Genomic DNA, 26,338 nt, shown 5'->3' with positions numbered 1-26,338 from the left:
TTAACTTCGTTCTTGTTTGTTTTTTTTTTGTTGTTGTTGTTGTTTTTGGTTTTTTTGCTCCTCCAGAAGGTGGAGACCCTTAGTCAAGCAGATATGGGCACGTGCTTCAGCTGCCTAGAGCTGGTGATGGACAGGTCATTAGTGAATATTCCGTATGTTAACACACACATAAGAAACCTCAATTCAACTGCTTAAATAAAAGCTCCAGTAAACTGTATTTTAACTGTTGTTATGAAAACAGTTAGTGGTTACCTTTAAGACACTAAAGGTGGCCTGGAGATAAACTCATGAAGGAAAAATGTGCTTAAAATTCCATGATGTTCCAAATTTATCAGCAGATCTAAAAAACACTGCATTGCCCTAATATCTTTGCTCTTTTATACCACTGGAACAATTTTTTCTAAAAAATAAAATAAAATAAAATAAAACAAAATAAAACAAAATAAAATAAAATAAAATAAAATAAAATAAAATAAAAATAATTACTTCTTTAAAGCCCTGCAACTGTCTCAGAAAAAAAAAAAAAAAAAAGCAATGTCTCTGCAGGGTTTGCAGCTTTGGCTACATTTCTTCTCACTGCTCCCTCTTTCTCTTGACATTAAAGTTACATACGCAGCTGTCAAATTACTTGTACTTTACATGTTGGTCCACACACTTTCTAAGCTTTTTTATTCTCAAGGTTATCAACCTTCAGTTACAAATACAAATACAGGCAAGATACAAATACATAATGTTCATACACACAACAAGGTGTGGCAGGGGGAAGGGTATGCCTAAAATTCTTAACATCTGTTGAATTCTTACGGCCTGTTTACAACTGCTTTCACACTCCAGATTGCCACCCCCAACCACCAACGAGCATTTTCCTAGTTTCTAAAAAAACTTAACTAAAAATTGGGAAAACAGTGGCCATCTCAATAATATTGCAGTTTTCCAAATATACCCATCTCCCACAGACCTCCTTAATTTCCAACATGCAAACTAATGCTGTGCATTCTGCAATCAATTCAGTGACTTAGTAATACATTCTCAAAAAAGATAGTTATGCAGATTTATGTTCATGTGAAAGTTTTCAAGAGATTGAAGCCATGAAGTTTGATGTCACTGTTTCTATGGTTGCCAGTAGTTACACAATGAATTGCATTTAAATTTCAAGCTAGATCTTCAAAGTAAGTAATATGAGGAAGTACTCATAAAATACAGAAATAATGTAATTTTTATGAACAATAGTAGGACAATAAGAAAAACAAAAAAAAACAAAGACAAGAACAAACAAACAGACAAAAACAAAGACAAAAACAAGACAATCTGCTCAAACTCCAAATTAATAATATTTAGAAATACTAGGAAAATATTATTTTTCAGTACAAGATGCTAAATCAAAAATTAAATCAATACATCATGTATTTTTAGAGTATAAAGTTTCAAAAAACTGGAAAAGAAAAAAAAAAATCAATCAACAAGAAATTACAATTAGACTAGACAGCACATGTTCCTACATCTACACTGATGTTAAATTTGTACATAAGTGAACATCCACATGTAGCAACTACCTCTTCATCAAAACAGCAGTGGAAATTAAATATAAAGAGTAACATGCTGATGAGACTTCAACGGTAGATGGCCTCCTCTTCTTCCTCTCCATCTCTCATGACTGAGAAAGTTAAAAATAGAGGCTTCCGTTTCCGTAGATTATTTCACTCTAAACCTTTCTAGAGCACTGAAATTAGCTACTTTGCCAGCTTCCTACATTTGTGTTGGAAAAGGAGTGTTAAAAACATGCTTCCATTTGCAGCAACTCAGGAAATCAACTTCTGTGGTTTGCTTTGTTTGTTATTGTTTGCATATGACAAATCCCTCCAGAAGGTATGGGTGCCTCTTAGAAAGTGTCCTTTGGATACTGCTCACTCAGAGGCGCCTTGCACTGCAGAGTAACATACTGTGGGGGTAATCTTGTTTACACTTCAATATTTAAGCGTTCCTCTGCACTTAACAGAGATATTTTGGGAGCATAGCTTTCAATTCCCCATCCAAAAGGAGCTCCAGGAAAACCTATCTTCCCTGAGGAAGAGAGAAGGAGTCACAGAAAGCCAGCTACAGACCCCTTCTTCCATGGCCCTCAGCCTTCAAAGAAGTCAGAAGCCATGGGAAGCCTCTGACTTTCATTGTCACAGCACAGTGTGGTCCCAGCTGGCCAGGTCTGTATTTCAAGGTCAGAAAGAACCACTGTCATCAACTAATTGACCTTCTGCATAACACTGGCCACAAAACTCTAGCTGGTAATTCTTGCATCTAGCCCAACATCTTGTGGTTGACCTAGAGCATATTTTCCATATTGGTTAAGAGCGGTGTTAGTTTACATTGAAAAAGATGTACATTGCAGAATAAGTATCTGAACTGTTCAACTGCAAGTATTGCATAAAAATAAAAAAATAATTAAAAAAAAAAAAGCAGGAACCCAAATACTGGTCTGGCGTATAAGGTTGTATCATCTACTCCACCCTAATGTAGTGCCAATCATCCATTTGGAAGCCTGGTGTGCTTTGTAAAGCATTACCTCATTAGGAAATTTTTTGATTGCTTTTTATTTTGCTAGACTGAAATTGTTCTCACTGAAGTTCTCTCTCCCGCAGGGCATGTCTCATTCTCATCTCTGGTGAGGAGTTTCAGTTGGAACAGCTCAGCCACTTGAAAGAATAAAAAAAGGAAAAAAGCTGTCCCTTCTCACCTCCACGCTAGGATTCCTGCAGATGCTCAGAGACAATTTCCACTACAAATACTGAGTCCTGACTTTTTCAGGATTCCTACTACCCCTGTGGAAAAGAGTTCAAGCTTGGCCAAGGCACAGGAGAGTGGAAGGGTGAGAATGTATTCTTGCACATGCTCAGAGTAATTTTCTGAAGTACAAAAGCTCTGTTCTTTGTAGATTTAGATTCCACCGAACACGGACTGGCTCCTCCAGACCTCTCCCAGCTCCCACCCGCCAGGATATCACAGAGCATGCTCCAGCTGCACAGAGCTGCAGAACATTTCCAGCACACCCTTATTTGTCACTCTGTGCCCAGAACTGCTGAATTCCTGGAGTGGAAACTTTCTTCATATTTCTTCTCCACTCTCAGTGTGATCCATTCAGTACCTGAACAACACAGGCAAACAGAAATAAGCAGGTACACCCTGACACAGAAGGATGAGATGTGCGGGAAGAAGAGGAGGTGGCCAGAGGAGAAAGCCAAAAGTGGTGCAAGGAGGTACGGACAGAGAAATAGGAGAGGCAAAGGGAGGGGACTAGCAGCATAGCTGGAGAAGAGAATGGCTGCAAACAGTGTGAACAGAATACAGTTTCAACACAGGACTAGTCCATGACGGCTGCACTCCTCACAGGGAGCGGAGGGGCAGCGCTGAGCTCTGCTCTGTGTGACAGCGACAGGGCCCGAGGGAACGGCGTGGAGCTGCGTCAGGGGAGGGCGGCTGGGGGTCAGGGAAAGGGGCTGCACCACAGGGCAGGGGAACGGGATGCACAGCGCTGTGGGCACGGCCACCAGTGCTGGAGTGCAAGGAGCGTCTGGACAGCGCTCTCAGATACAGGGTTTCATTTTGGGGTGGTTCTGTGTGGAGTCAAGGGTTGGATGAGATGATCCCTGCAGGTCTCTTCCAACTTGGGATATTCTATGATTCACTGCTACTTTGTGTAGAGACAATGTGGAGGAAAAGGGAGGCAATCAACACCTCCTCATATTGGTAAGAAACCATTAATCAAGTTTTTGTATTACTGCGAGGCTCCTTATGGGGAAAAAAGTCAACACAACAGAACGCAACCAAGTAAATAAAAGCAGACACAACAATTGCAGACCTTAATGCTGGCATTTTAGGATGCATCTGTGTTTGACTATACAACTGTAATACAAATGAAAAGAACTTACACATATCATAAAAGCATCTCAATTAGGAAAAGTTCATTTAGGCCTTAGATAGGTTTCTAAATTTCAGGGAAAGAACAAAGTTTTGTTCTTGGTGACAGTCAAGCTTGCAACTGCATATAAGAAACCAAAACCCAAAAAGCATTTCTAAATACCCACCACCAAACAACAGTAATAGCTCCCAGTACCAGTGATCCACAATATGAACACTTCTGTCATTGTTTGTGAATGTCAGGATGCAACACAGGAATTTGATACTGATGTTTTGGAAACGCCAAATTAATCCATTTATTTGTTAAGATTTGTTTAAAAACACCACCACCACCCTGGGAGCCACCGGTGGAATAATCAGATATTCAAAAGGAAATTAACTGCTAAAATGATTGACAAACAACCCTTAAAAGAAAGGTGTGCAAAGGGAGACAGCTACCGTAGTTTGAGACCTATCCTCAACAATATGCTTCCAAAAACAATTTTTCCATAGTGACTGCAATTAAAATTTCTGGCCAGCTTCTCTTCTTTTTTTCCAAATAAAACCAAGTCTAACTTTAATGCAGATAACACTCACATGCAACACCAAGAAAAAACAAAACAAGTGTATTGATATCAGAGATGCAGATTCAGTGAACTTCGGGAGAAACAGAGGAAGGAACATTCATATTTCCAAGAAGCCTGTCTGGTACACGGCAAAAAGCAAGTTGGACAGATGGATTTGGAACAGCAGTGAAGGTTTAGATCAGACATATTAGAAACCTAAACTCTTCCCAGTGCTGCCAGAAGGGACATGATGCTTGCTTTGTTTGAAAATAAAGAAAATTACCGACCCCACAGGGATGATATGTAGCCTTATCAAAGAAAACGTTCCCTGCATTTCACAGCTCTTTGTTGTTACTAGCAGAGGAAGCATCTGAACTTCAAGTTTCTTTAACTGCCACCTAACTACTTTCTTCAAAATTACTTGTGGGAAAGCTCTAACCATCAAAGACTCTCATGCTTTGAAGTAAGGATGGCACATGGAACTGTCCTGAATTTCAGAGCTAACCAGCAAAATCCGAGGCAGGTGGCAGACTTTTCCCAACAACTCCACCCATTTCTCATTACTGAAAGATGTAGTGATTCAATGTCCAAGTAGCCTGAAAGAGAAAATTCACAGATTTCAGAAGCACTGGAAGCCTGCTTGCTTAGCTGAGTTAAGCAATGCTTCAGGAGGTCCAGTAATAGGAGGGCATGAAGCAGACTAAACCACGATTTCCATTCCAGACAGCAGATGCCAATGTGTGTCGAAAATTTTGTGACTAAAGTCCGTTTAAGGGATCAGGACTTCAAAAATTTACCACCAGCTACTCAAAAGCTATTAGGAAACCTGTGTGAACTGAAAGGGAAACAGCAGAGCATGGGGAAGGCAGGGGATCATGCAAGCAGGACAGGAAATTCCAGGGAAAATGTGGTAATGACTCTTGTGTAGTTATTCTGCTCCACACTTTTTCCTGTTGTATCATTTTCTACAAATCTTTTACTATTACCTGTTAGGCAAGAAGGCAGCTGGGGGGAGAGGGGGGAACAAACAAACAAACAAACAGAAAATACAATCAAACCTTTCTGCTTGCACCAAAGCCAAATAACTAATTTGAAGAAAAGATTTTCTCACCATTCCCCAGTCTGAAACTGTTGCCAAAAAAACCTATCTGCCATGACCCTTTGTCTTCCTTTCGCATGCCTTACCTAACTGTAAGTGAGCTCAGGTGTTTATCACACATCACACTCAGCTCTTCCAGAGTTAAATCCACATGATTCTTATTTGTACAATTTGGATTTTCCAATTCCTTACTGCCCCAGCAATACAAAAGGGAATTATTGAAGATGGCAGTTGTCAGAAGAGCAAAGGTACTTCTTTAGTCCTTCCTTTCCTTCTTCCTCATCATAGTTGAAAGATCCTGAATTTTTAAACATCACAGAGATTTTAAAAACAAACATGATAACTTTGCCCTCAAACTCTAGCTAGAGTACAATGAAGATACCACTGATTAAATAAACTGTTTTGTTTTCTATTGAATTAAATCTATTTTGCCTCCTTTCTCCATAAGGAACTACCACTACTGCAGTTTCATCTAGATTTATTTCCCCTACAGCCGTCATCAAAAGAGCAAACAATTATAAAACTAACAAGGTATTTTTGATCACCAGGCTGAAAAAGTCTAGACTTCCCCCCTTCCCTTTGGCCATATATTGAGCAATGCATCTTATTACTAATGCAGAGCATTAGCCTTTCCAATTCCTGCAAAAGTTAGTTTTCTGCAGATGATTAATTTTCCCAGGCTCCTTGCAAAAGGAGCAGCGCTGATTAAAACACCAAGTTAAAAAAATTAGTCAAGACTTAAGTGAAACACTCATCTTCATCCTACTTAGGGGAAAATAAAAAAAGAAAAAAAAAAAAAACACTGAAAGCAACCACAGCCAAACACCAAACTCCTCAGAACAGATTAATGAAAAAAAAAAAATCCATATATCCTGTAGTACAAAATGCAAGGCACCATAGGGCTACTTAGGACATCTCTAAAACATGCTGCTTTGCAAGGTGGCACCACAGTGGTGCGAAGGGCAGGCATCTGTGGACGCAAGCACATTTCTGACTGAATAATATGTACTTCTCCAAATTCCAGAAAATGTACAAAAGGGGAACTATCCCACATTTACTTTTTCCCAGAAAATGAACACTGACAGAGCAAAGGACGGGATGCCCTTGTTGCTGCCATAACACAAATCCAGAATTCTTAAAAGGATAAGACGCAATGTGGTGACAGCTGAGCCAGAACTATTTCACAATGTAACATTTTATGTGATCCAAGAACAGTATGAAAGTAAACAAAAATATTTAAAGAGCTCTCGCATATAGACTAATTGCTTTTGAAAGGAAAACAAATTACACAAATGCTGTTTTCAATAGTAGTTTGTCTAAGACGTTATTGAATTCAATAGCTCCTAAGATAGGATGACAGTAAGCACGGTCAAGTTCTTCTGGCATCTTTAAACATCCATCAGAATTTTAATGTTGAGAAGAGAAAAAAAATCATTGTTTTCAGAGCTACAACATTAACTCTCCTTTTATTTCTTACTTTCTTTAAAAGTAGCCATCAAAATACATTCACATTAGGAAACTATTTATCCCGACGTCTGAGGGCTGCTCCAAAAGTAATGCCTCCTATTCCATTACGCCAGCTCACAATGTTGGAGGTACAGTCGTAGACATTGAACACCAGTATCTCATTGTATGTTGTTGCCATGTGACAGATGGCAGCAGAGGGGCAATCTGACACAATGGCATCTGACATGGAAACAGAGGTGTGTCAATGAATTACTCCATCCACGTGGATAAAAATGGCACCCACTGACATTCATCAATGCTTGCTGAACATTTCTGGAGACCAAAAACAGACGTATGCACAGTGATGGGTGGGTGGGTGGTGCATTCCAGCAGTGGTGACAGTGACAGTGGGTCATCTCTGCTGGAGCAGACTGTCACAAGTGCAACATGCAGGTTCGTCTTCATTGCTGGTGAAAATGCACGGCCAGTGGTGATGACTACGTTGAAAAGCAGTGTTTTGTAGCTGAGAATTTGCATTTGCTCATTGGTTAGTGTGTTCTTTGCATTTGCCGTAGAGGAGTAATTTTTGATCATTTCTAAATATTGGTTTTTCTACTGCATGCTGTCAATAGTCACACTCATCTTTCTCACCTCCAAAAGTTGTCTGATACCCTTATGGCTACAGCTTTCCCCAGGCAAAATCCCCATAAGCTAAGCTGCTGAACCACCAATGGTTCAGAACAGAGAACACTTAATACTCACCCCAACCAACATACTAAAAAACATGCAACTCAAACTGCACAGCTAAAAAATACAAAGTGCATATACAGAAAATGCAAGACATCTCTGTTTATCATATAGTGCTTGGCAATTATAGCATAAATTTGATAAGGCCAATTTCTAATGCTCCTTTAAAAACTGTGTTTGGTAGCAAGTTGGAAAGGAGGGAAAAGGAAACCACGCAATTCTATCCAAAAATTAAGCTTGCTCATTCCTAACCTTCTTCCTGATGTCATCAGCAAAACTTCATTTCAAATAACTAAGCAAAGCAATACACTATTCAGAAACTGAGGCCTTCTGTCTTTGAAAGGCTATAACTGAGTGCCTAAGTGTCAATGATCTTAGAAAGTGATTTATAAGTTTGCAAACAAAGCCAAAAACAAGGTGTGAATCTGTACATTCCTCTTGTTTTAACTGTGTTCATACAATCACATTATTCATTTATAACCTGAATGCCACCGTGAGGTAGAATCATAGAATCACTTGAGTTGGAAAGGGATCCTTAACGGCCATCGAGTCCAATTCCCCTGAAATGAACAGGAACACCCACAGCTTGATCAGGGTGCTCAGAGCCCTGAGGTAAGGAATACAGTCAGTAGGGCCCATGCTAAAAACTTCTCGGGGAGTTTAGAAGTAACATTACACAAAACGCCTGTGGCAGACCTTTTTTTTTTGTGACTACCTCCCAAACCCCAGCCAGTACCACTGAACCCACTCTCTCTGTGGCTGGGGAGGCACAATTACAACAGTGAAATGACATTTTGGGATTGGTGTTTCACAACAGCCGTGAGAGGAGATCAGAAAAGGCACCACCACTCGTACAGCTGAGAAGGCGATGAGCCTAACGCAGGGTTTTGGAAGACCAGGCAGAAAACTTTAAAGGCTTTTTTCTGTACTTCTACAAAGTTTTTTAAAAGAGTAACTTAATCGTCTGCTGCAGAGATTCAATTTATCCTTCCAAGTCTGTATCCTGACAGGATAGTATCACAAACCTTCCTGAAGTTATGGCTTCTCTTAACAGCAGTTTATTATCTACAAAACACTGTACTACTGCTGATCAAGAGATAAGAAAATTATGAAAGCATCTGTAATGAATCCATGGTGATAAATACTATGCTAGTATACGTTTAATGTTCATAAACACGAGACAGGACTAGCGTCCCGACTTACACAAAAGAAAGCAAAAGTAGCTGATCTCTAAAGAAAGTAATATTCTGGCAAAGGTACTGTAAATCCACGCACACTGTGTTACAGGTAGACACTTCAGAATTTGTCTAAGTAGGATGTTTTGGGCAGATCCGAATCAGCTCAGTCCCCACTTGGATGCATACAGTCTCCAGCTACCTTAGCATGGCACTGCACTTCATCTAACAGAACCTCCCTTCCCTGAGCTTGTTAGCTCAGGTTCAGAGATGCATTAACCACAGCTACCTGGCTCCCAACCAGCTCAAAGCACGAGCCGAATTTGCAACATAGCATTTAAACACAACTGAGAGCGTCTCATAATGAAATTGCTTACTCACCTTATTCATCTCACTTACTTCATCTAGTGGAATAAACTACTCACCCATATTGCTACACGAAGAGCATTCACATGAAGGATCTAGGGCACTGCTTATTCAGACCCAAGCTCACTGAACTCCAGCTTTTCCAGGTAGAAAAATTCATGCTCAATGATGGCCAAAACCAAAACAGTCTTTGCTGACAGCAAAACCGATGTCATTCTCTGTATTTGAGAGCATTTCAGACCATACACCTTTGATCCACAGGGACAAACACGGGCTGCTGTCACTTCCAGCAGGTTCATTAACAGCAGGTATTTCACCAGCAAATCTGCTGCAGGACTCTAGATCTCTTCTAACCCAAGGTTGCCTTGCTTGCTCATACCTGAGGGAAGCCAGACCAAAAAGTCTGGCAGCACAGCACAGATCATGCAGCCCAGCAGTTACACAGTAAGCTTACATTTGTCCTTTCTTTGACAACACAATCACACAAACACACACTCCACAGAATGGTGACAGCCAAGCTTACACCATAAGATGTGGCACACTGTAATTTCAAAATGTATTTATGCTAATTAATTATAGCTCTTTTTATCAAGAAAAAGGCAGAAATGTTTGGTTTTAAGACTTGGCTTTTGTTTCAATTAATTGGCTACCAAACGCTAGCAGGCAGAGACATTATACATATGTGTGCATATACATATATAGATATATATAGATATATATATACATGTACACACATCAAGATCTTGAAGTCCAGTTTCTTACCAAAATATGGATATGCTTTTTTTTTTTTTTTTTTTTTATGGTAATAGTACTGTTAGAAGTCTATTTGGCTTTTACTCCTTCAATCAACTTCAAACTTTGCCCCCAAGCAATTTGAATACTTATGGAGCCTGGAGCACACAGGGGGCCCAGCAGAGAGTGAAGCTAATGCTCACACCTCCTCAGGTATCAGAAAAACCAGTAGGGAGCAAGTGGATGCAAATACCCCAGATGCAAGGCAAGAAGCATCCAGCAGAACATTCACCTTCCCAGATGCTGAAGTCAATCAGCTGTAAGACACAAATCCACAGGAAACCAGGCTTTGTTAGTTCCGGGACTCAAGGAAATACCCGATTTATATAAATGGTGACATTTTCCATATCCACTGCAAGCTTCTTTAGCACAGCAAGTTTGGTATCCTGCAAGGCATCTCCCTGCCCTACCCTAGACATTCACGTGCAAACTACCCAAATATTTTCCCTCCCAAAAATTATTTTCTTTAAAAATACATTAAATATTTCCTTTAAAAATCCACAGCTAGTCCTATTTATGCGACTGTTTGCTGGGTGGAACAAAGTTAGATGCTAAGCTGGAAATACCATAACAGCTGAGTATTTTAACTGGCAACACCCTTGTAATGACATGCCTGTGTGTCATATCAGCTACAGACACCACAACTTCACAAATCTGACATCTACCAGCTTGAAAATTAATTTAGCGTGTTTATTGGAATTTTACATGCACATTTGCACAGACATTCTTGCACAGAAAATACCTAAGAGCACTGCATCAAGTGCACATTCTGGAGTCTGATGCTCTGCAGCCCCTTTAAGACCAGTTGGTGCACCATCCCTCCAGAACTGCACAAAATTCTTATGCTGTGCCACACCACAATTCACGCTATGGTAGTTCTTTTGTAAACTAAAAATCTGAAGGGGGGTCGTGCTTTGTTTTTAAAAGAGATTTGATCTCTTTCCAGATAAAAATCAACAGCGGTATTACCTGTACAGCTCCATCCATACAGGTGTGCAGTTTGCATACATTAGCACTGTTATACAAGGAACTCGTCCCGCATAAACAGAAGCTGTGTAAGAAAGCTGCAGTTCCTTCTGAATCAAACACTGTTGGGCTTGGGGGACTTTTTTTTTCTCCCCTAGTTTGAAAGTAAATTTATGATGGTACATGGGAAGATTACGCTACTTCTTTAAAACGGACACCAGATGTACTGAAAAACTACAGGTTCATTCCCATTTTCAGCACTTCCTGGCTGTTTTGCTGCCATGTTTTGTAACTTGAACTTTGCTGATGACCGTTTTGTTGCATTTTGTAAATATAACAACAGGGGGAGAGCAGGGAACTGAGTTAACCCTGGATTCGGCCATGTAGTAAATATCTAAGCCTTTATTAAAAATATTTCTTCTGATTAAAAGTGACCCACCCATGAGAATCAAAGAGATAGGAATTTGGAGACTTGCCAGTTCATACAATAACTGTGTTTATTTGTCTTAATAAATATTTAAGAAACGTGACTTGTGGTATTTGATACAACTGAGCCCGGTTAAAAGGCCACCCTCCATGACATAAGCAAATACCGTCTGTCCTCTTTATTTGTCTGACTTGTCCAACATTCAAGGCTAATCTAGTTTTAGGTCAGGAAAAAAGACTGCGGTCTGTCATTTTAAACAAACCATTGTAGTAAAACGTGAACAGGAAATTCCTAGCTACACTGCTCAAAGAACAATGATTAAAAAAACAACACCAACTTGCAAAGTACAAGGAGCCTACAAACGATTGCAGAGCAGTTTGGGTGGAAGAAAAAGAAATAAAAACAAGACTTTTAACACATACGATTACCTCACTAAGTGTTTTACAGCCCTCCTCCGTCCCCCTTGCCCACCCCACTCCTCTCAATGCAGCAAGGGATCCTTCTGCCTTTGCTAAGGGAGAAACCTTGCTATCCAAAGGGGGAAGACAGCAGTACATACAGCTCAGTCTGATACCTTGGAAATATCCTGCCCGCGAGAGCTAGCGCAGGCATGCCATTCATTCCACAACATATAAATGCCCTCTTTAGAGCCTCAGCTAAGCAGCAGTTTCATTTGGATTTTGAGGCACAGGTCTGCCTTGTTTTTCAATAAGCAGCAAGCTATTTTTACTGTAGAAAAAAAAAAAAAAAAAGGCAGCATTTTAAAAGCATGCCTACTAGCATATAGACAGTATATAAAATGGGTAAAACGTGGATTCAAGAAAAATCTCCAGTGTTAGCATTCTATTCGTAGCACAGGTTTCCCTCACAAAACAAAACAAAACAAGAAAAAAAAAAAAAAACCCACAACTTTTTCTGTTTTCATTTATACCAAGTGTAGTGTCTGAAAACATTTCCAAATTCTTCAAGTGAAGTGCTCTGACAACAGCTTGGGATTTACTCTCATAGAAATGCAGACATTCAATCATCTCCACTGATTAGGAGGAATATATCCCTTTTTTTTTATTTTTTTCTAACTTTGGACAGAAATCACAGCAAAAGGTAACTGCATCACTTTTAATGTAAACTGCTAACAATAAGAAATAAACCTACAGAAAGAGCTCATTAACCTTTATGACACCTCGACCTTTTTTTCCTTCACAGTACACATATTCTAAAAATATCTGTATATGGGTGTCAGTACGAAAATCCTCATCCAGTTTGAGGAATAAGCTCTGGAATATGTATGTAAACAGTCAAAGACAGAAAAATGAGCATATGATCCCACAGAGCTGCATTCTGAAGAACACCATTCATGGACTGGAGGGTGGGGAAAGAGTTTCCACAGCTAGGACACTGTCCACAGTTTTTGGGGTGTTTCTAATGGAACCAGAGCTTCAGATACAGCCTAATTTATTCTCAAGGAGGATAGAAAAGCCTTTTATAAATGCTCCATGGCTTCTAAATGCAAAGAAACCTATGGCTGTGATTAAGATCAAAAACAAACATGATTTTCTTTATCAATTGTCTCCAAGGAAGAAACAAGCCAAATATCTGAAGAACAATGTGGGCCATCAGTCACAGGCTCATGACTCCAAGAAACTCCAGATGTTCACACACAGTACAGAATTACACAGAGGAGATTCCAAAAGTTTAGTGACAGTACGATACAGTTGTGCTTTAACAACAGGACTTTTTAAAAATTCTGGCATTCTTAAATGTAAAGGTGTTAGGAAAAAAAAACACATAACATAATCAATGTTGTAATTCAGATACCAATTCCAAAATAATCAGGTAATGGCCAAAAAGCTTCCAGAGAAAGCAGTGAAGTCTTTAATCCACTGGTCAATAGTAAGGACAGTAATGAAAACGTACGATCATCTTCAAGCTGCTTTGCAGATATTGTGCAAGTTGGGAGGACTCAACTCACCCCTAGCAAGCCGATGCCTAGAGAACAACACTACCAGCTCCATCATCCCTCCTACCAAACAGAAGCCACAGACGGGCACGGACTGATCTACAAGATTATTCCCAGAAGTAAGCAACTCAGTGTGTGTTACAGCCATACATACAGCCACAGCAAGACAAGAAGGTTTATCTGCACCTGTACCGAGCTTCCTAAATGGGGCACTTCAGGTTTCAGTGAAAGGTTTACAAAAATGGACTGTTCTCTATAATCACTGGAGTTTCATTTAATGTCAGATTTCTAAGACATTGTCACCAATTTTACAAGCGTTTAAAAATAATAATAGTAAAATCTCATCCATATGCACCACCTGATGTTCTTGCCTTTCATTGAGTCATAGACAGATAGTCTATAAGTTGGCTTAGCATGAACATAGGTTTATATCTTAAGGATTGCTTAAATGCTCACATTTTCTAGAATGCACTTCTGAGAAAGCTTTTATTTTTTCTTAAGCACATGACACTCTTAGGAGATAATTTAGGGTATCAAAAACCATGCCAAATTTCCCACATTTATCATATTTGCAAATGCATTACAAGTGAAAACGGTGGGTCACTCCTTAAGACACCCTTGAAACCATAAGAACAGGCTGAATACAAACGATTAGGAGGTTCTTAATTGCCGTTCACAGCCAGTGGTAGAAAACACTACGATCCTTTTTTTTTTGGTCTTTTCTCTTAAATGATCATGGCACAGCAAAACTTCCACAGACCATTTCCCAACTCCAACTTTCAGAACTGTAAGATGAGAGAGAAAAAGGCTACTAAAACAGAAGCACTGAGGCTACAGCTGAAATTTCAGATGGTTAATTGACGTTGCATGAAACATTCACCTACTCCTTCCTATATACTTGTGCTTGGATAAAAGGACTAGAAGACTTTTTGTTTATTTCATAATATCTTGGAGGGAAAAAAAAAAAAGCCTGCCTATTAAAGCAAAAAAAAAAAAAAAAAAAAGACCCCAAACCAAATAAAAACCAAATCAGTTCAGTAGTTAACCTCCCCCCTTGAACACCACCATCCTGAGAAGGCACGTAACCAGCACACTTCAAGGACAGCAGTTGTACTCCACACTGCAAATCAGTTCAAAGGGCCTTAACTGAAGCTAACTATTCATTAAAATCAAAGAAAATATTTGTTAAATTCAGTGCATTGCATGACACGATGGGAAGTGGAAGAAAAGTTTAGCTGAACCAGTGTGCAACGCTGCCAAAGCATGGAGAACAGTCAGATGCAAACAGTGAGATGGACAGGATGGACAGGAGCAGGACAAGCACTGGGACCTTGCACAGGAACTGCTGAGTCAGGGTCTGAACCACTGAAGAAAGGACTGGGTCAGCCGTGGGAGTACAGTTGAAAGCAGTTCAGCCATGTGAGCTGTGTGGAAACCAGGCTCCACTCCTGCCAGATCCCATTTAAGGGCTATAGAAGGATCTCTTCCTGGAGATCCCTCCTTTGTGGAGTTTTTTCCTGCAACCCCAGATCTTCAGATATGGGTGAGCATTCTCTCTCTGTCTCTCCTTCCATTCCATCATGATAATCTTTTCAACTGTAACAGATCTTCTGTGCCTCATCTCTGCTCATGCTCCTCTTGACCAAGGCTTAAGAAATCTCATACTTTTAGACTCTCAGCTATGTTGGAGCTTCTTTTGATTAATACATAAACTTATGGCTAACCAGTTTGGATGCAGAAATACCTAGTTTTGTTGGGTTTTGATTAAATGGGGAAAAAAAAGTTCATACACATCGCTGTATTTGAGGAAGGATTTGGGGAAGGACTGTATTCAAGAAGGAATCTCGAAGCATATGAAAAATTAGACTGTGATTTCCAAGGAGAACATTCTGACCATCTGTTCTGCAAGCTGGTACTAGTAAACATTTTTCTAAACAAATAGTTCTGTAACTTGATTGGCCCTTCTGAGCAGCTATATTAAACACAGAAATCAAATGTCCATGCAGAGTCTTGAGCACATGGTGTCTATTTATCACAAATCTCAGTACAGCCATAACCACAAGAGCACAAGGTCTTGCTCTGAATAAACTATAAGCTGGAAAAGCACAGAATCATAGTTGTCTCATCTTAGAACTCAAACCAATGCAAAGTTTTTAAATGGTGTCATCACTCCGTATGTAGTTTTTTTTTTTACTGAAATTTGACAAGTTAGCTACTGGTAAACATTATACATGTATTTTCAATTTCATCCTGGTAAGGACAAGTCAGCTTGTATCTCTCTAGCTCATAAAGGACAACCAACAGGGGAATTTGTGTTTCTCAGTTGCTCTTACCGGCTAGTTAGACAGATATTCCTCCAACTGACCTATGACCAACAGTTGTGATGCTCCTTTAATCAAATTTTCTTGAGGTTTTTAGCTTAATTTATTTTGAAGTTTGGGTTTCAGAGACTTTTAACTATACACTGTATCATGTATTTAATATTTCAAGTCTTAGTTTCAACCAAAAGATGGAGGGAAAACAAAAGACACAAGTGTTTAAACAGCAACTTCCAAACACATGCAAAATACTTTCTCCATCTGCGAATGATCCCCATATTGCCAAAAAGAAAATAAAAATGTTAATTTAATTTTTACTCTGAACTTCTAAGAATGTGTTCAAGTCCAACTGTGGACTGTATCCTCCTTTGAGAAGTGCATCACAATTTGTTTACGCTACAGAATTAGACAGTCATGCAGTATTTCAGCTGTTTTCCCAAGCACGGGTCAGCCACTCTTTCTAAGAATGCAGTGAGTATTAAGGTTTTAAAAAAAGTCATTTTTAGCTGTTTAAATTCCAATCCAATATCAAATAAATCAACTCTGAAATATTATATGTTTCCAGCTTCGATATCAAACTCTGCATTTTGCCATAAACAATCCTAATCCTGAATGTGTGAATAAGCTTGAGCCTAAGTACAATATAAATCAAAATAGTTTCAACAACATTCTCCATACATATTTCATCCTGAAAGTAATTCTTTCAGAAAGCTATGGAAGATAGCTTTTGAATCTCTACTGCCAGTTCAAGAGTGTTGATATCACTGTACTTTATTTTTGTTCCAGTGCCAATTAAATATCCTGAAAAGCCTTCAAAAAAAGAAATGGAAAAAGGAAAAGAAAAAACAAAAAGAGCAGTAACTTCAGTCACTAACTCAGCCCCTGACAGGGATCAGCTCCATTCACCAGAGGGCTAACAGCATCAGCATCTCCTCAGTCCACTACCAAGGGAGACAGCAGACTCATCACTGGATGCACAAGACCTTCCCACTCTAGCAAAACACCCACAGAAAAGATAAGTAGAAAAAGACAAAGTGAGAAATACTCCAGCTTACTGCAAAATGCAAATACACCTCAAGCAAGGATCATTAGGTAGGAACATCTGGCTGAAATAATCGAATGTGCCATGAAAAGCAACAGATCCATCAATTTTTTAGCAGCTGCTCTCCTTGGTTTTAGCATGGATCTCACAAGTTCAAATTCTCCTACTAGGATAGAATCAAGGAACTATTAAGACGCTCAGAGCATGGCAGAACTAAATCTACATCCCTATTCCCTTGTCCAGAACCAGGGCTCCATCTCCACCAAATAGGCTCAGGACTGGTAGCCAGATAAAACTACGGCATAAGAGTTCTTGCCCTTCTCTTTTAGAGAGCTAAAATCCTTGCACATCATGTATTTCCAGAACTACAGCCCACTCCTCTTCAGCCTGGAAATTTCAACTTTGATCCATGCAGGCCCCTTAAAAATACCCCAGTCAAACTGCATTTGAGCAGAAGTAGCCCAAAACACTGATGATGAAGGCACCTTCCAAGCCCTTCCAACAGCCACATCATTTTCTTTTCTCCTCACTATGCCTTTTCTCTCTACCCCCTGCCCCAAGCACCCTATTATCTCCACACCAAGCTGAGACCCACCTTGGAGGTTCTCCACATCCTGCTACCATCCACCCAACCTCAGATCTAACTCACTCGCGCACTTCCAAGGCACTGCATAGCCATCACCCTCCCTGGATTCCCATCTGATACCCTACACACATCCTTCGTTCTCTGTTAGCAGTAACAACACTCACCCACTTCACCAACCCTTCCTGAACACTTCCAAGCTGTGATTGAGAACCCAAATCAGTTCTATTGGACATATCCCTCTTTACACTTCTAAGTAGCCATTTCAACACTGCTAACCAATGGAGGAAGTTACCGCGAAACCCATTTATGTCTCTTATATTGGTTTTTATACATCTGTCTCAGGTTTGAAAAGTGAATCCTTACTCTGAAATATACCTTGGAGCTTGCTTAGAGATGCGTTGTTTTATCATGGGAATATTTTAGAAATCAATAGTCAGGGCTGTTATTCACAAAAACTATTTACAGAAGAGGGTTTAAAACTGACTCGTCACTTTTGCCTAAGTCAGTTTCTTACTGAACCAACCTTAATTGCCATAAGCTTATTAAATATCCATCTGCCCTGAGGGCAAGTCAGCTCCAGGAGCTAAACCAGCCAGAACTCACCCTGCCCAAAACCAGAAAAATGCAAGGCACAACACTTCCCTTTTGCCAGTTGTGCCTTCCGCAAGGTCGGATACCACTGCAAGAGGTGCAAGACTGTGGAGCTGGAGGGGAGGACATGCTGCTTTTGACAGCAGGTAAAGCAGGTAACCACTCACTCAGCAGTGCCGGATTGCCTTGCTGAGCACGCACCCTGCTCTGCAATGGGAGGTACAAAAAGTACCTACAGGAAGGATGTTCTCCTCTTCAGTCAGCTTCTTGCAGCCAGAAACAAGCTGAAGATTACATAAAGCTGTGATACTGCCCAGCTTTGCTGGTGAATGTGAGCAGTCACATCTGTAGCAGATAAGACATTCAGGAAGTTCTATTTTTAACTCTGGGCAGAAAAAGTATTAGTTTTACTTTGTTTCACCAAAATACCAGCAAAATACTTCTGTTCAGCCTCACATGCAACTTCACAAAGCTCTACCTTTCAGTAAACAACATAAAATTATAAACCAACATGACATTTAACAGACACCTCCTATGGTACTTGTTAAGAGGACTTTCTACGTTATGCATACATTCCTAATTTTATCACCTACAAGTCATTTGTTCTTATGTTTGCATAGTGCTGTCACTACATTTACGTTCACTAAGAAAAAAAAACAAACACTTTATCTCAAACTAAACTTATTATTAGAATCCAAGTCTTAAATGACTTTTATTTCTCCGTATAATAGAACTTAAGGCCCTGCCCTAGCCTCACCACATTTCAAATCGTGCTTTCCCAAACATGCGGATCACAGATCCTGAAAAGCAGATGCTCCGTTCAGAAGGCATTAATGCCAATACCTGATTTGCCTTTGACAACGCTTGGTGGTTTTTAATGCTTATATTAACTCAGATATACATCGATTTACGCATAGAAGAAAACAGTCAAGTACTTTTCTGGTAGTTTTGAGCACTAACAACTTGCGGCAGGTGAAGGTTTATCAGTTTATCAGATCCAGCTTAAAAGTAAGGCAGCCACAGACCCCTTCAAGAATAAGCCCCTACAACACGTGCCACTGTACTGCTGCAGCACAATGAAGTCACAAGCCCTAATTTAGCCCTTTCTAGCCAGCACACAAACACAATAAGGCAGGTGTCTGCATTCACTGTCTAACTGCTGAAAATACATCCATTTAAAAGTCAGTAAGGCTACATATCCACAGCAAAAAAAAAAAAGAAAAAAAAAACCACCACCAACCTTCACTTTTAACAAAGGCTTAGAAAGCTCGACAATGCCCTTTGTTAATGAGGTAATCTCAACTGAATAGCTGCTTGGGTGATTTAGCAGACATGAATTAGTCTTGCAGATTTATGCTACCCAGATTTTCAAACTACATGTATTTTAGCCAGGAAAAAAAAGAAAAAAAAAGAAAAAAAAAGCTAAATCATAATTAACTACTATTGAGATAGACTGAAAACCTTCCATTTTTAGGAAGATGGATGCCTTCCACCTCTACTTTTCAAGGCACTGAAGTAATACAAAAGCTTTTATAATCTTCAATGACTGAAGGCATAGCACTCATTTTTGACAGTGCTGTATTACAAGAACAGTTTACCAGAAAATATGAATACTCACTTCATACAGACACTGCTTTTCCAAAGCAACAGAAACTCCACAAGAAATTAAAAACTACTCTTGAAAATACCCAATTCAGAGAGCTGAGAAAAAATAATAGTGTCAAATTATTTATAATGAATCAGGTCATTAACAATTACTTGCTATCAGAATCTAACAGTCAAAAGCAAAGACTAAGTTTGAATACACACCTGGCACTAACATTAATTCTGAGACACATGCACTTATGCGTATTTTTAATCACAAACAACTTCATTCCAGTCTCAATATAAAAGTTAAATACCCGCCTATACCGGCCATAATGACGAAACATAAACAAATGCACCTCTCTTTTGAAAAGGCAAACAAACAGGTGTGTCGTGGCATCTATACATGACACTTTCCAAACAAATGTCAGCTACAACATGCCTTTCAATATATTAGTGAACCGTTTTCAACAAGTGCACAGATCAGTCAGGGCAGTGCAGCCCCTTCTTACTGCACTGTGCTGCACCCGTGCTCCCAGCCAGATGCCAGAGAGCAGCTGCACGGCTTTCCCATCCTCAGCATGGATGCATCCAGGCTTGACATTTGCACAGAAAATTCAAAACATCTGGAACTCAAGTAGTACTTTGTATGAGCTGTTTTTAATATAAATTCTATCAAGTCCACTGCATTTACTGCAAGCTTGGAGTAACTGAACTATGCAACTGCAGCGCCCCAGGTGTCTCAAGCGACAGAGGTAAACTGGATTTCTTCCTTGATGTATTCAGAGGAAAAAGCAGGCAGATAAATTCTGCACTTTCTAATGAAAGGATGGCTGCTCTCCCAATCCATATGAGATATATTTAGCTAGATACATTATATGTAGGCCAGGAGATGTACCATGCAGGGTAGGCAGTAAAAATAGATGTTTGGAGACAATGGGACTTCAACTGATAGCTAGGCAGAAAACCACTGAATTAGATAGTTTCATCTAAAGAGCTAAGAGGAGAAAAACTATTTCAACATTTAATCTCTCTCATTATTAAAAACATATTGTATTTCTGTTTTCAACTTCTAACTGTCAGATATTACTGTAAATCTACTAAACAGAAGAGCTCTGCAGTCTCAGGTATCATCTCTTTCTACAACCAGTACTCTAACCACTTGTAAAACACCTCTTCAGCTCTCACGGGACAACGCATCTTCCAGACCCTTACTCATTCCATTCTTTCTGTTTTCTTTTTGGACAACCATCTTCATCTCTCACACACTTATCACTGACAGCCTAGAGAGTAAATTTAACTAATTGCAACCTGCTTCCCTTTAATCATTTTCAAGCATCATTTTAAAAAGTACTTGTCTACATCCTGTAAAAAATCACTTTTTGATGTGAACACTCTGCATCGCACAAAGAAAGCACGTGACCTAAATTTGTCTGATCAACACTCAGCTTTCTTCCCATTCCACAAATAGCATCAGTTCAAAACAAAAATATGAGCTAACACAGGTGACAATTAATATACAATAAAAAGGAAGTGGTCGAGAGAACTCTCAAAGCACATAGGAACGCAAAGGATAATTTCCAACATGGCAGTGGTACTATCTGTGTTGCTTGTCTTCATCTCTATGGTCTGATTTCTGGGTGGTCTTGTGCGGATCCAAAAGTTGGACTTGATGATCTGTATGGGACCCTTTCAACTTGGAGTACTCTATCATTCTATGAATGAAAATGACACTAGTGTAACTCATGGTGGAGGAGTTGAAGCCCAACTTCGAAAAATGCTGTCTGTGAAAAATGTTGATTTAAATGATTCTTCTGATTGTCAGTGGGCTGATGAGTACTGCTGACTGGACAGATATAGTGCAACAGTCCAGCAGACAATCCCTTGCCTTTAGAAAGAGCTCACTGCCTTTCTGACACTATCACACACAGGTGCTTCAGAAGATTGTCTTACTAGACATGCACTTCTTTCGGTCGTGGCAAAAGTTTGAGTATCTCTCCCAACCTATTTCATTTCCCAGCCCTGATCTGTCTTCAGAGTTGCTCCTCTCCACGTGTCAAGCAAGGCAAGAAAATGTATGTAGATGTTTATCACTAAAAATGCTCACTTAATACAAAAGCAATAATAGTTTAGCAACTTTAATCTGGAATTTTCCAGCTTTGAATATCTGGCATAAATATCTTTTGATTCAAGCTTCTCATTTGCAATCTCCATTCCTTCATAAAGCCAAGCCGGGGAAAGAGAAACCACATCACACGGCATCACACCTCGCTTTGCCACTTGCTGTTAACATTAATTGCCAGATTACGCGAGTAGTTAGCTGTAGCAGCTTCTGTCCTGCTTCACAGAAAGAAGAAGCAAACTGGGTAATACAGCAAATATATGATGAGAATGAGGAACCCTGGAATAGTTTTGGAGAAACAGTCAGCACTTCTGCACTTTTCTGTCCATTAACCGCTTCCTCGTGCTCTTCTGCAGTTCACCCCTGATAACATGTCCCTGCTTACGGACTTCCTCAGGGTGACTCCTTTCAAACCCATGAGCCTTTCCTGCTATTTCCACTTTCCATAACTTGGATTTTTTGTCAGACTCCTTGCCCAGCATATCTTGCACCTCTGGATCCCTGCCTCACACTTCACACCTTGTTCTTATGCTTCCCTTTCCAATTCTCCTCTCCACCAAGACTCTGCAGGCTTCTTTCCACTCGTTTTCTGATTCTTGAGACTACAATGCTCCTTTTCCCTCGGGGTTCCCTGCACAGCCAAGAAAAGAGCTGACACCCTCATACCCTGAACCCTCACCAGACCGGTTTCCTCTTACCTGTTTTTCCCTGTCCTACTGGTTTTCAGGCCAGTTCCCCTACTTTTTGCTTCCCAGGCTTCAGGTGCCTTCTTCCTACCCCCCAGATTGCTTTGCTCTCCTCAGCCTACCGCAAAGACATCTCTCCATCTGTCAAATTCCAAGGCCAATCCTGCTTGTTCCCATTCTTCTTGCTCCAACTCATGTCCTCGACAAGGTTCCTCCCCCTGTGTTCAAACTAAGCAGATCTGAAGGCTCAGAATTAAATCATCGCTGAGGACACAGGACAGAAAAGCTCCCTGGTTTCAATTAAGACATCAGCAGTTCAGCTTGCAGGAAGCTTCTGCAGAACGTAGTTGCTAAAAATCCAAGTCCCTACCCAACTCATATGAATTTTTCAAAGCCTTCCAAACTGGCCCAAACAGATGTAAAAACACTGTTTTACCTTATAAGTTTAAAGCTCTCATTCCAAAGCATGTAAATCTTCAAATAAACAAACAAACAAAACAACTCACATCAAATAGCTGAAAGAAACAACTTACCTTCCCTAGTGCTATTCTGAAAAAAATAACACTGCCTCTCAGCACAGAACACCTTTGCTGCACAGCCTTATAACAAACAACAACTGTAGTAAGATGTGGTGCCACTGGGATCATCAGTATCAACCACAAATGTAGTCAGTCTTTTATAAGAACATTTACAACCCTCAGTTATTGACCTACATCTCAATATACCAAGTGCTGTGCAAACAAGAGATAAAAAGGTCATTCGCCACCTTGAAGAACTTGCAATCTATTAAGATTAAAGACTGTTATAACAAGAGGAAAGTATGCACTGAACAGTTCCAGGTTAAGATCTACAGGATCTGCCAGACAAGCACCCAGCAATCTATACAGATCAACACAGCAATCTCCATCAACCTAACCACAGATTTGATACCAAAGATAAGCAGCTTTTCAAATCTGCTCATCTTAACACTCTTCTACCATCCTCCCTTTTCTTTATTCATTTATTCCACTTTTTCTTACCCTACAAAAACCACACAGCATCCACTCCTGCGTTCTTTAACCCTTTCTACTCTCCACCCCCAAATCCTTCACACAGCACAATTCTCCTTCATTAACAGCTCCAATTAGTACTTCCTTCTCCTCTTTGCTTGATTAGGGCTTTTTTTTTTTTCTTAAATCACTGTTTCATATTAAGTGCACTAATCTAACTATACAAAAGGCTAAGAAATCTCAAAGGGAATGCTGAAAAGAAAAACAAATACTAAGTTTGCTACAGGGAAAGAAGAGCCTGTGGGGATGCTTATAGGATTACTGCCCATAGGAAAGCTAGGAGGTGCTGATTCGCAGAGCCCTGATCATGTGCATACCATGGCCTGAGGTCCCATAGTTCTGCCCAGTTCCTCCTGGATAGAAAAGAAAGAGTTCCATGAACACAGAAACAAGGCATCCAATTACCAAACAGAGAATGTTGAGATACAATACAAGCATGTCATCCTATCCCTCACTTTTTCAAGTTCTTTTTGAAGGAACAAACAAAAAAACAACTTTAGTACCATTTCCCTGATGCTTTTACCTTTCCTTCCAAAACTTTGGCAGAACACAACTAACCTGATCCATCCCTACTTCGCTGCTGCCCCCAGGAATCTGAACGGCTGCAATGAAAACCAAAAGACTGTGGCCACCTTCTCCTATACAGAAGAGACCCCTCACTACAGCACCAATAGAAGCCTATTCACAATAGGAGATCAACTTTGCAAGACTAAAACTAGCTTCTGCTACTCGAATTCTAGAGGAACTACTGATGCTCATTTGTCAAAACACTGTCTTTTCTACCTGCCCCAGTGCAGGTGTCTCAATCACATTTCTGCAGCCTATTCTTGCCCAGTGTGAAAAACAGCTTTGTTTAACAAACACCACTGCAAAGTATTTCGAGAAATTTTCAAGCACTGTATGGAGTTTCAATTATTTTTTCAAGTTATAAGTTAAACAATGCCATTTAAGTCGAACGGTGCTACGTTCTAACTGCCTTCAAACACTGCAGTGAATTGCTAAAACTTTTATCCATATGTGAGAAATTGCAAGAGACAAAACTATCCCCCAAAATGCAATGGCAGGCATGGAATGCAGAGAAGCCACAATCTGTTATGTTATTAGTTTCCCTCAGAACAGAGTATATTACAAGTAACTGAACACTAGAAACTACAGGTAGGTTGTAAAAAATGCGCTATCAAAAGCCAACCAGCAAGTATTTAATACATCAGCAAAACATATGTGCATGCATAAGTATGTCTAAACAAAGAGACAAAAGATCTTGATCCCATCGGTAAATATTTAGGCTATTTGAACTGTTATGTATCATTGTGCGAGAGCGAGGATTGCTGAAATTGCTGCAGCCTTTAACCAGGCTGCGCTTAAATGTTTCTGTGGCCTGCTTCGCATTCCAGGCATAGCTCTGGCAAGGTAGCTCTGGCCGAGGTTCAAACTGTCCTTGTCCAACTTTCACTTACTATAAAAACATTGTTTAATATAGAAAAGCATACACAGAGACATATGTTTCTTATTTTGCAGACACCTTGAATACTGACACTTGTGTTCAGTAACTCGACGTGGAAATTTTTAGGCGAAGGCTTTCAAGTGAGGCTGTATTTACCAGACGGCCCCGCTGCAGCAGACGTTTCCACACTCCCACAGGTTTTAAGCCGTAGCACATTCTTTATCGGCTGAGCACAACCCCATCAAAACCCGGCAATACGGACTGACCGTAATGGAAATGAAGAGGCCAACCCGACCCTATTGCGCGCCCCAGGTCTGGGAGACGGCAGAACACTGTCCTGGAACGCAGCAGACAGCAATTTGTAGCAGGCCGTGTATTTGTCAAACTGAGGGAAGGAATACACCGGTTCGCTTACCTCTACACAGCGATATCTTTTACGAGAAGGTAATCTACCAAATTACTGCGCTGCGCCTCAAGCTGCCTCCAATTAATTCCAGCCAGCTAATAAATCAATACGGGCGAACCACCCGGTTACAATGCTGCAATTCCAGTTCCAATTCCAGCGTCCGAAAAAAGAAAACACGGCACTCCGTCCCGGCCCACACCTCTCCCGTCCCTCGGCCGGGCTGGGGCCGCACGCCCACCGCAGCCCTCATGGTGCCCCCGTAGCTTTACTCGGAGCCGGAGGCTGCGCACCCCGCCCCGCCACCCGGCGCGAGGCGCCCCGGGGGCCCAGGGCCGCAGTCGGCAGCGGAGCGGGCGGCCGGGCCCGGCGGGGCGCGGGACGGGGATCGGGACGGCCCCCACCCGCCTGCCCGCACCCGGACAGCGGACCGCAGCCCCGCAGCGGGCTCGGGCCGGCGCCGGGCGGCTCCCCGCGGCCGGAGCTCAGCGTCCGGGCCGGGCCTTCGTTCCCCGGAGCTCGCCCCGCCGCGGGCCCCTCCGCCTGCCGCGCTTCCCCGCCGCCCTACCTGTCGCGGGGGTCGATCCACGAGGTCTGCCGGGTGTTGTGGTCGATGTAGAAGACGCGCCCGTCGAAGTCCCTCGCCTCCTCCCAGCCGGCGGGCAGCGGCAGTTCCGAACTCTCCCGGCCACGCTGCCCGCCCGCCGCCGGCCCGCCGCCCTGCCCCGCCGCCCCTTGCTGCTGCCGCTGCCGCCGCCGTCCGCCGCTCAGCCACGGCATGGCCGCTCCGCTGCCTGCCCGCCGCCGCCCAGCTCCGGCCGAAACCCGCTCCCCGCCCGCTGCCGGGGCAGCTCCCGTCCCGCCCGGGCCGCGGCCGTCCGCCGCCGCCGCCTCCTCTTCCTCCTCCTCCTCCTCCTCCTCCAGCACTAACAGGCGGCCCCGCGGGGAGCGGGACTCGAGCGGCTCCGGCCGCGCCGCGCCGGGCTCATCCTCCCCCGCGCCGGCCCCGCTCTGCACCGGGCCCGGCCCCGCCGCGGCTCCTGACCCCGCCCGGGCCCTGCCCCGCGCCGCCGCGGCTCCCGGC

General features: G+C 41.5%; 1 protein-coding gene across 2 annotated transcripts in view; it reads right to left on the bottom strand.

The window, feature by feature from the left end:
- The window catches only part of WWC3 (WWC family member 3), a 98,047-nt gene extending 72,087 nt beyond the window's left edge, over positions 1 to 25,960 (bottom strand). For both annotated transcript variants that reach the window (XM_042867306.1, XM_042867307.1), the window contains exon 1: positions 25,823 to 25,960. The gene's annotated coding sequence lies outside the window, so the exon portion shown is untranslated. The remainder of the gene's footprint in view (positions 1 to 25,822) is intronic.
- Between the last annotated feature and the right edge of the window lie 378 nt (positions 25,961 to 26,338).

Source organism: Lagopus leucura, unplaced genomic scaffold, assembly GCF_019238085.1.
Source record: "Lagopus leucura isolate 7727_CA_CO unplaced genomic scaffold, USGS_WTPT01 Super-Scaffold_100001, whole genome shotgun sequence".
Taxonomy (NCBI): domain Eukaryota; kingdom Metazoa; phylum Chordata; class Aves; order Galliformes; family Phasianidae; genus Lagopus; species Lagopus leucura.
The sequence above is the reverse complement of the archived record's forward strand: the minus strand, read 5'-3'. Positions and strand labels throughout refer to the sequence as shown.